The following is a 16,053-nucleotide window of genomic DNA, read 5'->3' as shown; positions in this document are numbered from 1 at the left end:
TAGAATATTGATTCAGATTTTTACATTATCCCTCCCTCTTGTTTCTTCTGAGGAGCAGTCAGACATCACTGGTTGGTTCACAGCAATAAGCAAGGTTAGCCTAAATTGCAGAAACAAACTCAAAAACCAACTAAGACTAAAATCTAATAACAGGTGTACCATAGTTCTTGAAACATAATTTTTCTTTTTTTCTCTCTCCAGTTTCCCATTTTTACTAACAACAGCTCCTGATAAGACTGATTTGCTTTATTATACTTGGCATGATTACTTGTATAAAGTGCAGCAAGAATAATTATTTTTCACCTAAGCTCTTTAAATTGGCTTTGATGGAACTCTGTTCCATAGACAGAATCTCAGATAAGACTTTTTTTTCTTTCTTTCTTTCTTTTTTTTTTTATTAAAGCCAAGCCCAGCCACGGGTTTGTACGTTCAAATACCTATGAGTTGGGTAAACTACTCTCCTCTTGAGGTCCCAAGATACACTGGGGCTCTGGGGCCTGTTAGAAAGTGACATTCTTTACTTACCACAGGTCAGGAACCCTGTACATGGTTTGTAGAGAAGATATAAGACCAGTTTTCCCAAGGGGCTTCTAATAGTTCTATCTTGGCTCAAGTCAAGTTTGGTTCCTTAAAGGAAAGTGCACCATTCCAGACAATGCCTTAGTAAAATAACCAATTTCTCCGATTGTGTCCTATTACAAAAGAAAACAGATTCTTATTGTACATATGCAAATAACTATATTGCTATAAGTTAAGAATACTCACAACTAGTTTCCAAATTCCAGAGAAATCAGGTAGAGAGAAACAAATATTCTCCAAATTTTATTTACAGAAGTATACTTTACTCGGTTGTTAAAAGCTATAAATAGCTCAAAAGAAAAGTTTTCTTGGCTCTGGAAAACAAAAAGATTCAGCAATGTTTTAAGCAAAAAATTAAAAAAAGATTATTTCAGTTTTTTATTAGTTCGGTCCATGCAGTTAACTCTTGTTCTGCTTGAACAGAACTCCTGTTCTGTCATGAACATTTGAGCTCTCCATGAGAGTCTTGAAAGTTTTTCCTCTATTCTAATCTCACAATCTCCAAAGTTATCAGAAACTTACATTTAAGAATGTCTGTCAAAGTCCTGAAGCTGATGATAAGCCACCTTTTGAAGAGGATCAACATAAGACAATAGTCATCTGTGGGTGGCAAAAAGTTTTAGGACAGACACTATTAAAGCCACAATTAATAAGAAAATTTGGTTACTTCTGTGGTGTATAACAGTTTCACATAACAATTTTAACTACTGATAACAAACACTAAGTCATATCAGAATTATAGGAGGTTCTCATAATTTTGGAACACATACCAATAACACATTTATGCAAATACAACCCAAAGAAAGCCAAACACTATTTCATATTTGACAATGCTTTCTATATGATTTTTGTACCAAATAAGTCAATTTTCACCTTTATATTTGTGTACTGTTAATGTCAACTCCAATTTTTAATAAAACCTGATAAAATTAAAATCTATCCAATTTTAATCAGTTTGACCTTAAGATTTTTTTTTTTTGAGATGAAGTTTTTGCACTTGTTGCCCAGGCAGGAGCACAATGGCATGATCTTGGCTCACTGCAACATCCACCTCTGCCTCCTGGGTTCAAGCAATTCTTCTGCCTCAGCCTCCAAGTAGGTGGGCTTACAGGCGACTGCCACCATGCCTGGCTAATTTTTGTGTATTTAGTACAGATGGGGTTTCATCATGTGGACCAGGCTGGTCTTGGACTTCTGACCTCAGGTGATCCACCCACCTCAGCCTCCCAAAGTGCTGGGATTACAGGTGTGAGCCACCACACCTGGCCAAGATAAGATTCTTATAAACCTTTTATAACCCTTTACAAGTTTTTGTTAAAGAGCAGATTAGATTAGTGCTTTAAGAAAAACCTGTTGTGCTTTTATTCTAATGTTTAATTTACAGAAAAACTGAATACCCCTTTAACTTTAGCCAATTTGTTCACACACAGAATTTCTTTTATGAGATTAATTTTTCACAAACCTTCTACAACTTGTTTAAACCTTCAGCTTTATCCTATCTAACTTAAAACAACCTTTTAACCCTTTAGTTTAGGCCAGAAATCCACATTCCCATGACTTTTTATAATTTTTTACCAAAAACACGTTTCACTTTCTTTACACACCTTCCACGTAAAACTGTTTTAATTTTCCAAAGATTACTGAAGTCATGTGAACTAAAAGGCATTACACTTTTTACTTCTCTTTTAAAATATTTAAGCTCTTATTATTCTTAAGCCAATTAAAGCTCTTTCATACATAAGTACCACACACACAACATATAGAAATACACAGACAGAAGAAGACCTAGTAGTTGTAATATTTTTCATTTGCCAGTTTATTTTCTACCCCCCCCCCCTTTTTTTTTGAGACAGAGTCTCTCTCTGTCACCCCGGCTGGAGTGCAGTGGCACGATCTCGGCTTACTGCAAGCTCCACCTCCCGGGTTCATGCCATTCTCCTGTCTTAGACTCCCGAGTAGCTGGGATTACAGGTGCCTGCCACCATGCTCGGCTAATTTTTTGTGTTTTTAGTAGAGATGGGGTTTCACTGTGTTAACCAGGATGGTCTCGATCTCTTCACCTTGTGATCTGCCTGCCTTGGCCTCCCAAAGTGCTGGGATTACACGTGTGAGCCACTGCACCTGGCCTATTTGCCAGTTTCTTAATTGAATAACTGGCTTCAGGATGGACCCCAGGGCCAGGAAAGCATGTAGTTTTTATGGCGTAATAAGCAAACACAGTTGGAAAGCAAAACAGATCCCCCAAAATTAAGGGTCCCAGTTTTATATCAGATTCTGGATCCCCAAAAGAGGGAATCAGCCCATCCCCAAAAGTTCATTTCCTACCTAGTTATTACACACCAGAGCTGTCTCATAATGTGAAGTAATTTCTGATGCTCCCAAAAGTCAAAAATGTCAGATAATGCAATGCAAAACAGAACAAAGCCTTAGATTTTGAGAGAGATCTATTTTTAATTCCTAGAGAGCTATCTACTTTTAATTCCTGGGGTTCCATGAGGAAAACAGAGGTTGTTCTCCCCCTCCCCCCCGCCCCCCCCGCCGCGAAAACAGGGTCTGTGGCACCTTCTGTGTTTTTTCCCAAGGAACTCCAGGCTGTTAGAGCTTGAATACCCACTTTTAATTAAGCTGACTTTTAACCATAGTACTCTTTAAAAACATCCTTTTGAATTTTTTATTACTCATCTTTAGCCTGGCCAAAGGGCAAATATTTCTGGCTTTTAAACTTTACTAAAAGTAACCTCACAGGTACTCTGAGAAAGGAAATTCAAGACAGTTTGTGGAGGGAAAGAGAATAAAAAATGGTAAAGGTCATGCAGATATTAAATCAGGAAGAACTCACTCCCTAAGCCAGGAATTGAACCCTGAAACCGGGCCACCATTGTGAAAAGAGAAAGCATGGCCACATGGTTACAAGGTCAAGCTCCCAAGGACATGACTGACCAGTTTCCTGGGCCATTTTGAACAGCAGGCTTAGGTTCTAAGCCCATTTTCTATCCTAAGGTAACCCTCTCTATGACAGAAAGATACAGAAAGACAAATTCATAGCACAAAGTGCAACAGATTTGCTACAGCTTAAGATTAGTCTCATAAATCCTTTTTTTTCCCATTAATCAAAACTTTACAGAGGAGATAAACAGTAATTTTTTACCATTCATTTAACTAGTTTGCAGAGAGAGAGAGAGAGAGAAAGCATTGCCTAAGGCAGGGTGGGTAAGGTGAAGATCTCAGGGAGGCCAGAGAAAGACCCACCCATTGCTCATAAGTTCAGGCAGCTGCTTGTCAGTTGTGAAGGGATCTTTTCCAGAAGTCCCGTCAGCTCTCAAGTTTTCTCTTTTGGGAAGGAAAAAACTCCCCATGTCCCATGGTCCTGTACATCCCTAATTTTGTCACCCGTAGCCGTCAGCAAAGACTGCAAGGCAGGTTAATCCAAAGAGAATAGCAGTTAACATCCCATAGTGCCAAACCTGGTCTTAGTCAAAATTGACTTTACTGACCCTCCAAATCTTAAGAAGGACTCTAATCTTCTTAAGTTGGACCTCAAACCCAAGCTTGGTCAAGCATCCTTGCCTTTTATTAAGAGGGGCTTATAACCCACTCTGTCCTAGGAGAGATTCTAACTCCCCTAAGTTGGGTCTCTAACCTAATCCCATCCTTTACCTGGGTGCCCTACTACTTACCCAAAGTTGGCCAATCAGTGCTGCAGTCTGTTTCTTTTGGGTTAGGGGTGGGAGGTTCTTCAGTATCATCTCTTTCATGGTTTGCCAGAAAGATGTTACCAGACCCCACCACTTACCCAAAATTAGCCTTTGGGTTGGGGGGTTTCCTTACTACAGTCCCTTCCATGGTTTGCCAGAAAGATGTTACCGGAAACGGGTCCCAGTCCAGATCCTGAGAGAGGGTTCTTGGATCTCACACAAGAAAGAATTCAGGGTAAGTCCATAGAGTAAAATGAAAGCAAGTTTATTAGGAAAGTAAAGAAATGAAGAATGGCTACTCCATAGGCAGAGCAGCGCTGAGGGCTGCTGGTTGCCCATTTTTATGGTTATTTCTTGATTATATGCAAAGCAAGAGGTGGATTATTCATACCTCCCCTTTGTAGACCATACAGGGTAAGTTCCTGATGTTGCCATGGCATTTGTAAACTGTCATGGCACTGGTGGGAATGTAGCAGTGAGGATGACCAAGTCACTCTCATTGCCATCTGGGTTTTGGTTGGCTTTTTTTTGCTGCAACCTGTTTTATCAGCAATATATTTATAACCTGTATTTGTGCTGACCTCCTATCTCATCCTGTGACTTTGAATGCTTTAATAGTCTGGGAATGCAGCCCAGTAGGTCTCAGCCTCCTTATACCAAGCCCCTATTCAAGAACGATTTGCTCTGGTTCAAACACCTCTGCATGTGAAATGATCATATTTGCTCTTTGAAAAGATTACACTTATAGAGGACTGGACTGAATGGTGGCAGACTAGACAGAAGTTCAGGCAAGAGATGATAGTAACTTGATTCAAGAGGAGGGTAATTACGGGTATGGAGAGAAGTGACTGGATTTAGGTGGACAGATTCTTTGAGCTACTTAACTTTTGGGAGCTAATGATGGTATAGATGTGTCTTTCTGAGATATAAAATTTCATCTTTAACATGGAAAAAGAGTGGTTACATTAGATTCATTGGGAATAAGAGGGCTCTGTTCTACTGATTTGTTTAATCTCAAGATAACCTCGACATCGCCAGACTTGGACTGGTGATATTTTTGTCTTGGTTTGGTCTTAGTGCAATATTTGTAATTCCATATAGTTTTCCAATCATAAACTCTGGTATTTTGATAAAGTGTGCACAAAAGACCTGTACAGTCTTGTGCACTCAGATGAGCAATGCTCAAATGATGTTTTCTTTGCCTGTATGAGAATTGTTAGCTTTTTTAATTTCTCAAATTTAGAATTTGAGAAAGAATTGAGAAATTTTAGGTGCCCAAATTTAAACATGTTTTAAACAGGGTACCCAAATGTAATGTTTACTGTTGACTCTTTTCCATCCATAACACTGCAAAAATGTCAGGAAAAAAATATTAAGCAGCATAAATTCATAAGGACAAAGAGAATAAGAAATCAGATGACTATATATGAGAGTCAACAAAATTTCGAAATATAGAAGGCTGTTGGATGAATGGTAATTAACTTGAATTTTAGTTTTTTCTGCTTGGTTAAAAGCCTAAAGCCAATTATAAACAAGCTGATTTTTGCCACAAAATTCCAGACAGGCTCAGATATTGGTGCCACTAGATACTTTTAAAAAAAAATTTTTTTTAGACAGAGTCTTGCTGTCACCCAGGCTGGAGTGCAGTGGCACAATCTCAGCTCACTGCAACCTCCTGGGTTCAAGCAATTCTCCCTGCCTCAGCCTCCCGAATAGCTGGGATTACAGGCACCTGCCACCATGCCTAGCTGATTTTTGTATTTTTAGTAGAGACTGGGTTTCGCCATGGTGGCCAGGCTGGTCTTGAACTCCTGACCTCAGGTGATCTGCCTGCCTTGACCTCCCGAAGTGCTGGGATTACAGGCGTAAGCCACCATGCCTGGCCAGCACTAGATACTTCTAAAGGCAGGGTTGATAGGAAGATTTGTTTAAAAAAGATCCCCTCTCTTCCGTCATCATGCTAGGGACATACTGTTTATTCTGCATAGATAGAAATTTACTGTCTAGAGAGGATGACTGGGAACTCCGAGATGTGGGACAAATCAGACATCTGGCAATGTTTGGAGACATTTTTTGTTGTTTCACAATTGGGTGGCAGTTTCCTAGTGGCATCTAGTGGGTAGACGGCAGAGTTCTGCTAAATATTCTACAATGCACAGGACATCCCCATAACAAACAATTACCTGGCCCCAAATATTAATAGTGTTGAGGTTGAGATACCCCAAGTTAAGTGAAGATCTAGGGTGAGACTTTCTACCTTCCATCCAACCAGGCATGTGCATGTACAGACCCTGCAGGAATGGGGGAATAGCTCTGTGGGGAAATTGACTAGCAAATCAAAAGATACAGACACCTGCAGATTTCTTAACAAGACAAGTTTCTGCCAATCACCCATTGTGAGTTTTACTCATTCTCCCAGAACTTGCATTCAAATTCTTATGACTCTTTCTTAAATACAAGCAGAGAGCCACATATGACCAGATAGTTGAGGGAGTCTCTTACATAAAAAAAGGAAATAAAATTGAAGAGAAAAAAGAATTCAGAAGAAAGTAATGAATACAAGCAATAGAAAAAAAATGCTAAAAATAACTTGATCATAGTAGCTCCCCTGCCAGGCAGGGTGTCTCACACCTGTAATCCCAGCACTTTGGGAGGCCAAGGGAGGAGAATCACCTGAGGTCAGGAGTTTGAGACCAGCCTGGTCAACATGGTGAAACCCCGTCTCTACAAAAATACAAAAATTAGCTGGGCGTGTTGGTGTGTGCCTGTAATCCCAGCTACTTGGGAGACTGAGGCAGGAGAATCACTTGAACCCGAGAGGCAGAGGTTGCAGTAAACCTAGACTGTGCTGCGCCATTGCACTCCAGCCTGGGCAGCAAGTGCAAAACTCCATCTCAAAAAAAAAAAAAAAAAAAGAATAACTTGATCACAGTATTCTAGAAAGATAAGAGATGCTATTGCACTCCCTAAATTAGAATAGTGTGCTATTAACAAGAAAGGGATATTGACAAAATAAGTTATTAAAAATATGAGAGGAGGAATAAAAAAGGAAGGGTTGGGAAATGAAAAATTCTCAGAAAGTAGAATAGAAAGACTAAGGGATAAGGAAATAGGAGGGAAAAGATAGCAATGAAGGAAAAAAAAAATCCAAGAGGCTTACCTCCAATGAATTGGAATTCCAAAAGGAATATAGAAGGAAATCAGAAGATAAAAAAAAAAGAAAAAGAAAAAATGTTCCCAAAGGGCATGAATTTCCAGATTGAAAGGGTCCACTGGGTGTCTGGTAGAAGAGATGCATATCATCATAAAATTTCATACCAGGAATGAAGAAAAATCTTATGAGCTACCACAAAGAATAAGAAATCGGTTATTAGATGGACACTATACTTTTCAAAAGAAATATTGGAGATGGAAGATGATGGAGCACAGCCCTCAACATTTTGAGGGAAAATTATTTCCATTTAGAATTCTATATTCTGTGGAAATTCTGACAAATGTATAGGTGGAATAAATACATTTTTCACAATTACATGACTGAAGGAATTTCCTTTCTATGTATCTTGCCTTAGGAATAGCTGGGGATGTGCCCCACCAAAAAGACATTTAAATCAAGAGGGAAGAAGAAATGGGATCAGGTCAAGAACCTGCATAGTAAACAGGAGAAGGGAGTAGCCAATTTACAGTGTGCATCAGGCCCACAGAATTTGGAAAGATTCTAACAGGAGGATGAAGCACTCCAAGAAGGATGTCTTTAAGGAAAACAAACAAATAAAAATGATGTAATTTAATATTGTTACAGTAGGTAGTTAGACATAAGCAGGGCGGGAGAGCCCCCACTCCGCCAACCCAACCAGGAAAGTCAGGAGACCATCAGGTGATGGTCAGGCAGTTGTTAAACTGTCTCTCTAAAATGATAATTGGTTGCAGGCAGCACCAGGGAAAGGCAGTCTTCCACTAGATAGAAAACACCTGAAAGTGGTGATTAGCAGCTTCCTTATAAGAGCTCCATAGTTGGGCGGGTTCAAGCTTATGGACTAAGAGGCCAAATGGTGGAGTTTATCTGGTATATGACCTTCTCCTAGGAACACTCTGCTGGTAAGGGAAAAACGCCTCAAGTAAGCATGTGTACAATTTCACACTGCACATGGGGCCCCTCCCAAGTGCTAGCAGGCCACTGTGCATGCAGACAACACCCCACCAAGGGAAGAATCGGGAGAAGGGGGCGTAAACCCTGGAAGCATGCTAGCATATAAAACTCCAGGTCAAAGGTCAAACCATGCACTTGAATCTCTCAAGTCTCCCCGTTGGTCCTCTTCCCAGTGAACTTGACTTTCTTTCGTTTCTGCTCTAAAGTTCTTAATAAGCTTTCATTCCTGCTCTAAAACTTGCCTCAGTCTCTCACTCTGCCTTATGCCCCTCAAATTATTTCTTCTGAGGAGGCAAGAATTGAAGTTGCTGCAGATTCATGGCCACTAACCTACTTTGGTGCTGTGTGATTCGGATACATTCCCTAGCGGCAAGAATATCTGCAATAAAAGAAATGTTAGGGTTTTGTTTTCAGGATACATAAGTGAAAGTAATGTAGAAAATTAAGTAAATGAAAAATGAGGCCAGGGCAAAAGAAAAGACATGAGCAAGAAAGGAAATCTTTTCTGACTGTGCATTTAGAGAGTGCTCAATCTGCACCTGCACTGTGTAAATGTTGGCACATAATTATTCATTGAACCCTCAGGCCCATGAAGTAGGTGTGAATACTTTTTTCATTTTACATTTGTTGAAAATGATGCACAAGGTTACATTCCCAGTGCATGGTGGAGGCAGAATTTGGTCAAAGCTATCTGGAATCATAGTCATAACAATGTAAATACTGTATTGCTTTAATCAAGATAGCGATATGACTATATAGAGGTGGTGGTGGGGTCAGAAAATGGGAGGAAGTAATGCAACAGCTAGGTGATACTCTTTGAGAGCAAGAAGTAGATATTGTCTGAATGGAAAAAGGAAATGATAGCAATGAAAGAGTTAATGTAAAAATGTGGAGATTATGATCATAGAGAATAGCCAAAGTCGAGAGTGCCTACTTGGAGGGAATGAGACTGGGAGGGGATAGGAATGGGGTAAAATTGGCAGCTCTTTTTCTTTCCAGGCTTAGAGTGCTCTTTGACTTTAATAATACATATGTGTTAGTCTGATTTTCTAAAAAGTTAAGATAAAAAGAATAAAGGAACCCTTTAGCCTTGTATTGGATCACCCAGTTGTAATCTAAGCTTCTACACAGGAAAGGTTCATTATCCCCATTCACAGAGGCATTTCACCTTTCTTTTATAATTGCAGCCATCAAGCTTTCATTGGTTATGGGAAGGCTTATAAGGTGTTCTAGAATGGTCTGCTTATTGCCAAAGATAAGCCAAAATCATGCTGAGCTGGTTTGAAATACTGGTCTGCTATTCATAAATTATTTCAATTCGAGAAAAAGGTCTTCCTGGCTTGAGTTTGTAGATTTAATTAGACAATTTCAGAGTCAGTTATAGAGCCAGTTGCCATTTTAGGGTTGAGTCAGGGTTTATGAACTCATCCATGGGGAAGACACTGAGGTTGTATTTTGCTTTTATGAGTGTTGCCTCCTGTAGTTTTTTCATTCCTTATCTACTGAAGGAAAAATCACTATTAATAAATACAAGGAGTGAAACAAATTGACTTTTCTTTCGCTCTTCTGGAACTAAGTGGAGGAGACGTTTGCATCTCAGTAGTAATTCTTCTTTTTGTTCTGAGCTCTCTGTTGCATTACTCACCCGTGGCCTGGCAAATTATCTGAGTCAGAACCCTGGTCGGAATGGCCTCAGCCAGGGACTGAGAGGCAGACCTAATGCTAACATGAATTTGCAGCCCCATTACAGTTGCGCCCTGCGGTGGGGGAGAGCTCGGTCTCTTACGGCCAGGAAGTCTTCTGAAGCAAATAGGCTTCTATTCTGTTTAACCACCATGTGGTCTTGAAAACTCCCTCCTGTTTCTTTTTTTCAATTTTAAAAATCCGGTGATTTCTTTCCTGATGCTCTAACATAAAGAAAAATAATGATTCTAGCCGTGACTGAGGAAATAGTAATTGCAAATGTTAAACAATGCATAGGGGTAAGTTTTCTATGTGGGGCATTTGTGGATGCTGCATATTTGACCATCTGGAATGGGAGTTGGAGGTGGCCGATTGTGGGTGCTCCACATGTATTTTAGTTAGAGAAGGATCCTGGGCAACGTTGCAATAAGAAGCTCCCTTCATTTGTATCAATTTCTGGCAGGGACAGAGAGCTCATGTGTCAATCATACCTTTAAAGAGAGCTTTACTTCTCAAATAACTGCCCATTGAAAGGGCTATTATTTGAGAATAATAAGCACCAAGAGAAAGTCTCTCAGGACAACTACTGACACCTTTGTATTGCTTTTTGCACTCTTAGAGATAGAAAACAAGCCACTAACTTGGTTGTGGCAGCATTAATGAGTATCCCTGTGGATGGGGCAAGGGGGATGTTGGGCTATGAAACCAGATTTAGACAGGCAGTGTAGATACAACACTCAACTCTGCTCTCTTCATTGTGTGATTGTTACAAGGCAAAGCAGTAGGTTAGGGCCACTCTGATGGACCTCCAGACACTAATAGCTCATATTTACACCAATAAACCAATTAGCCTTTAGGGCTAATCCAGCAGCTGGAGGGGTCCTTTAGGCTTGTGTTGGTAAAAGCACCAGTCGTGCCCAACCCAGGGTTTCTCCAGTGCCTTGTAAAGGGGCTGCCAGCAGAGCTCTTTAATTTTTATGTTTATCAAATGATGTTCTGTGTTTCTTCTTATGACGAAAAAGGAATCATCTTTAAATGTCAGCACGATGCCTGGCTTAAGTCCGCTGGCTGACGGACTGAACTAATGGGAGAATTGCAGAGTTCAGAAGAGGTAAAGTGCGCATGTGCAAAACCAATGGGCTTTTTCCCATTATTTGAATACTCCTCGACTTAAATCAGAAATAGGCGTAAATGAGCTAAACTACTTTGAAGCCCAGGGCCCGTTTGTGCCACAGCATACTTTTATTTCCATCAGTGTGATACCAACAACATTAAGGATCAATTTTCTGTACGAAAAGGCTTTGTTGAGACAGTGAAAACAAAATGACTCATTAAAGAGGTTTAACCTCAAAAATAATGTGTAAATACATTTGAATTCTAAGCAGGCCCAGTGGTAGGCTGGTTATATTGTGCTCATGTGATTTTTTGACATTGTGGTAAACAGTATGTTTTCTAACATTATTAAAAGCTTGAACATTTTGTTCTTTTCGTTTTTGTTTGTTTTTGACAATAAGAGAAGAGCCACCAAGAGAAGGGGTCGTAAAAGAACACTTTTATTACTTCTATTCTTAAGGGAGTAGTTCTCGAACTTGGAGAGCTTGTATAAAGCCACTTCCCAGAGCTTTAGATTCAGAAGGTAAAAAGAGGGGTCCATGAATCGGAACATTTACAAAGTGCTGCAGGTGATTATGCTGCAGGTGGTCCGAACACCACACTTTGGGGGAAGAAAACCCCAAACAACCAAACAAAAAATTTCCTTCAACCCTTCTTTGGCATCAAAACTTGTCCCATGTCTCAAACCCTCAGGCCTTTGCACACTTTTAGAGGCTTGGCCTCACTGTTTAATGAGTGGGCTGGCGACACAGACCAGCTGGAGCCTCAGAGCCCACTGGTCTTATATAATTCAAGAACTGTTGATTAGGTATGACACACACCAGCCCTTCTGTCTCCTTGCAAACACAGTTTTTATGGGAGCCCCAAGCCCTCATGCCCACCATGCAGAGTGTTCACAGAACATTTAGTGTTCCCAGAGGTTCCCCATGCTTTTGTTTGAGAGCCTTCCTTCTGGGTAAAATGAAACTCCTAAGGCTTTCTCTTTGATGAGTGGGAACACCTATTAAATTCCTTCTCCCTACCCTACCCCTGACAAGAATATGTTAATCCCATAGGGTTGAGGTCCCCTGAAGTTCTATGACCAGCCCTGACAGGAACAGAACAATAGTTTGCCCGGGAGTCAACCCTTAAAATCTGCAGTAAAATACTTGGCCTGCCTCCCGCTCCCTTTGTGCTATCTGAAAAAATGTGGTGTGCCATGCTATATTGTTTTTGGGTAATTCTGCAGGCCAGTATTGAAATGAATGCTTGTAGGAAGCTGTCAAGATGAACCTAGCATTAAGCTATAAAGGTCAGTTGGAGGTAGTTTAAATGAAGGCATTTGCTTGGGGTTGTACAGAATAATGGAACTCTTAAGTGAGAAGTCGAAATAGCAAACACTGCTGGCTGCCAACAGCACACCGTGCCATTAACCTTTCATATGAAGTCATTGGAAGATAACTGAATTATATTTCCTCGGGTGGATTTTATTTTAAGAAGGTGAGTGGCAGCAGCGATCTATTTTTTATTAAAAAGGCTTGAGAAATGCAGTGAAATGGCTGTGTGTTTGCGATCAGGTCTTCCCTGTTATTTGACAAGGCCTGAGTAATTGGAGGCAGAAGAATCAGTAGTTCTGCTTCGTTGCTGGGGCACTTTGCTGGATGTGCTTTATAATATTTGGGCAAATGTGCCATTATCCTTGTGTCTTAATTTCTCACTTCCTGAAATATGACTTTATGCTTCGTAGCATGATGGGATTTCCTTAAATGTTGGCAGATTGCTTTATGTGTTCAGATGTGCAAAGGGAAAATAATTAAATTTATTAATTATGCATTGCAGTTCATATTCATTTAAAGCTGTCAAGTGATTAGCTGTGGGAGGTGCGTGAGAAAAGGACTGTTAAAATGACAGCAGTTGTTGCTATAGATAGGGCTTCTTGTTGCCATGCCCATAACCTCTTAAAGAAATGTACCATTGACACTTTAAACCCTAGTTAATCAAAACTGGGTTATGGACAACAGAGTCATTTATATTTCCCCCTTTATAGAGAGCACAGGCTATCATGTGATTGCCTTCCAAAAGAGTGGATTCCATGTATAGAGATCATGTTCCATGACAGGAAGTGCTCATCCTTCCTATTTGCAAGTTAAGACTTTGCCAGATGCTAGCAGGTGTCATGAGAAAGGCACATACACCTGTGGGTCTCAGTTTCTCTCCCTAGAAAATGGGGAAAATACGGTGGTTGTGCAGAGTGTCCTCTTTGGTCCAGTTCACTTACCCAGGATGTGTTTGCTATTTTGGGGTTAGAAAAGAAATAAGAAGGCCGGCTGGTAGCTCTGCAGTGTCTGGTCTTAGTTGGTACTCAGTGCTGTTTGTGTGCAGGAAGCAAAAGTTCACTGAAGCTAGCTCAGGTAAAGGGGGTTTCATGGAAAGGACACAGCAAACTCCCAAACACAGGTATTGCAACACAGCCAACCTTCATGGAACTGCAGCAGGAAGTGACTAGAAATGAAGCGGTGGTCTCCAGTGGCAGGAGTTTTCTGGTTTTTCTGTATCTTCTCAGCCAGCTTCCTCCACTAGGTTCAAGCATGTTTCTGATCTCTGCAGTCTAGAACTCACCACTGACTGGAGATGCTAAGACCCATATTCCTTCATTTACCAAGTATTAATAAGTGCCTACAGTGCTCCAGGCGCTGTTTTAAGCCCTGGTCTCCTGTGGAAGGTTCAGGCAATAATCAGATAAAAAGCAAACCAATCAATAAACAATATACTTTCAGAGGCTGATGAGTGAATGCGCAATAAAATAAGGTATAAGGTAATTGGATGGGGGAATGTCATGCCGCTTTAAAGAACGTGACTGAGGGGGCATTTGAATAGACTTGAATCATGGGCAGAGCCTGCAATGCAAAGATCTGGGGAAGACAATTCCAGTCAAAGAGGCCAGCATGAATCAAGGTCGTGTGTCAGGAGTGAAGGTGGTGCTTTGAAAGATCAGCAAGAAGTCACGGTGGCTGGAGTATAATGAATTAGGGGTGAGAAGTGGAATTTGAGGTCTGAGAGGCAAGAGGTAGGGACATCTCACAAAGGGACTTGTAATATGGGACTTTTTTTCTAAGCGAAATAAAGACATTGGGACTTTTTTTCTAAGCGAAATAAAAAGCCATTGATTGGAAGGGTCTTAAGCTGATGAGTTACATTTGATCATGATTCACATTTTTAAAAGATCAGTCTGGTGGCTGTGTGAAAAACAGAATGTAGAGGAGCAAGAGTAGGAGCAAAGAGACCAAGGAGGTGACTATTACAGTAATCCCCTTGAGAGGTGATGGGGCTGGGCTTACGGTGGTGGCAGTGAAGCTGGTGAGAAGGGGCCATGTAGGGATATTGCAGGATTTGTAGGTGAGTTGGTTATGGGGTGATAAAAAAAAAAGAGATAAATTGAGGTTGATGACTAAGCTTTGCCAGAGCAGCTGGTTGCATGGGGTGACCATTTGCAGACATGAGGGAAGACAGGGAAAGGACCAGGATGGGGGCAAGGGAGGAGAGAAAATAAATTCATGTTTTGGACACGTTAAGTTTTGAGGTGCCTACTAGGTCTCCAAATGAATCTGTCAAGCAGCTACTTGGATATTTGAATCTGGAGCAGGGAAGCGGTCAGGACTGGAGATTAGCTAAATCTTGCCAGAGGTCTAGCTAAAATCACCCAGAGAGAGAACATGCATAGAGCAGAGGAGGCCTGGGGCTAATCCCTGGGGTACCCCAATATCTGGAGGTGGAGACAAAGAGGAAAGCCACCAAAGAGAACTGAGGAGCAGCAGCCAGTCAGGTAGGAGGTCAAATTCCAGAGACAGTGGATTCAACTGATATCTGGCCCACCAAGGTGTAGGGCTCCTTCCAGTCTGCTCTCTGTCCTTGACCCAATCAGTAGTAGCTAAAGGGAATGGGGGTATGAGGCCTGCTGTCTACTAAGTTTGTGGGCAGGTCCAGATTTCATGAGAGGGGGAAGGGATAGGCCAGGCAGGCATTCTAACACTTGCCTAAAGTGTAATTTAAATTTTGCTGACAGACTGTTAAGGGATATTATTTCTCTTTCTCTTTTTATCATACCCTTCTTTTAATTTACCTCATTTTTACAGACTTTTTGTTAGTTCCCTCTTAACTTTTACTTTCCAAACAATTTCAGAGGCATTTGGTACCACCAGTATCTGGATTTCTTCCTACTTTTCTGTCTTCTTTCCTTTCTTGGTCCAGCTTTTAAAGGTTTCTTTCCACGCTCCCGTCCATGGACACAATGCGGCCTCCGTATTTTGAACCCTGTGGAGGAACCATAGGATGGGGTGATCATCACAGTCAATTCTTCTCCAGGCAGTGGGGAAATGATCCTTTCAACGTGATACGAGTTTTGTTGGAATGAACCTTTCACCCAAGTAGTGCTAAGGCATCCCAGGAGGCTCATATTAGCAATTACCCCCACCGCAAAGTAGAGACAGGAAAGGAATAGAGAACATTACTTAATTTGGGGAGTTATGTGACTAGCTGTTAATGAAGAGAGACTACATGATTTCAGGAAGGGCCTGTAAGGGAAGGAACATGAATGGGGAAGGTGGTATAGCATTGCTTCACTCTGGCGTCAGGCAGAATTCTCCATCCCAAGCAACAGGTCACTGTGCAGGTGTGAGTCAGGGGTGGGCCACCGGGACAGCAGGGTCACAAATGTAGGCAATTGTACAAGTCTACCATCGCCATTAGAAAAACAACTTCAAGTGTGTGTCATCTGAGAAGGAAGGCATGCTGTTTGCTTTAGGTAATTATACTTACCTGTAATTATTTATGTCATTACAGCTACCTGTAATTATTTGG

At 41.0% G+C, this 16,053-nt stretch overlaps 1 protein-coding gene across 2 annotated transcripts in view; it reads left to right on the top strand.

The window, feature by feature from the left end:
- Positions 1-16,053, top strand: part of NCALD (neurocalcin delta) — a 446,165-nt gene that overhangs the window by 32,037 nt on the left and 398,075 nt on the right. The window lies entirely within an intron of this gene.

The sequence above is a fragment of the Piliocolobus tephrosceles genome, chromosome 7, assembly GCF_002776525.5.
Source record: "Piliocolobus tephrosceles isolate RC106 chromosome 7, ASM277652v3, whole genome shotgun sequence".
In the NCBI taxonomy this organism is placed as follows: domain Eukaryota; kingdom Metazoa; phylum Chordata; class Mammalia; order Primates; family Cercopithecidae; genus Piliocolobus; species Piliocolobus tephrosceles.
The sequence above is the reverse complement of the archived record's forward strand: the minus strand, read 5'-3'. Positions and strand labels throughout refer to the sequence as shown.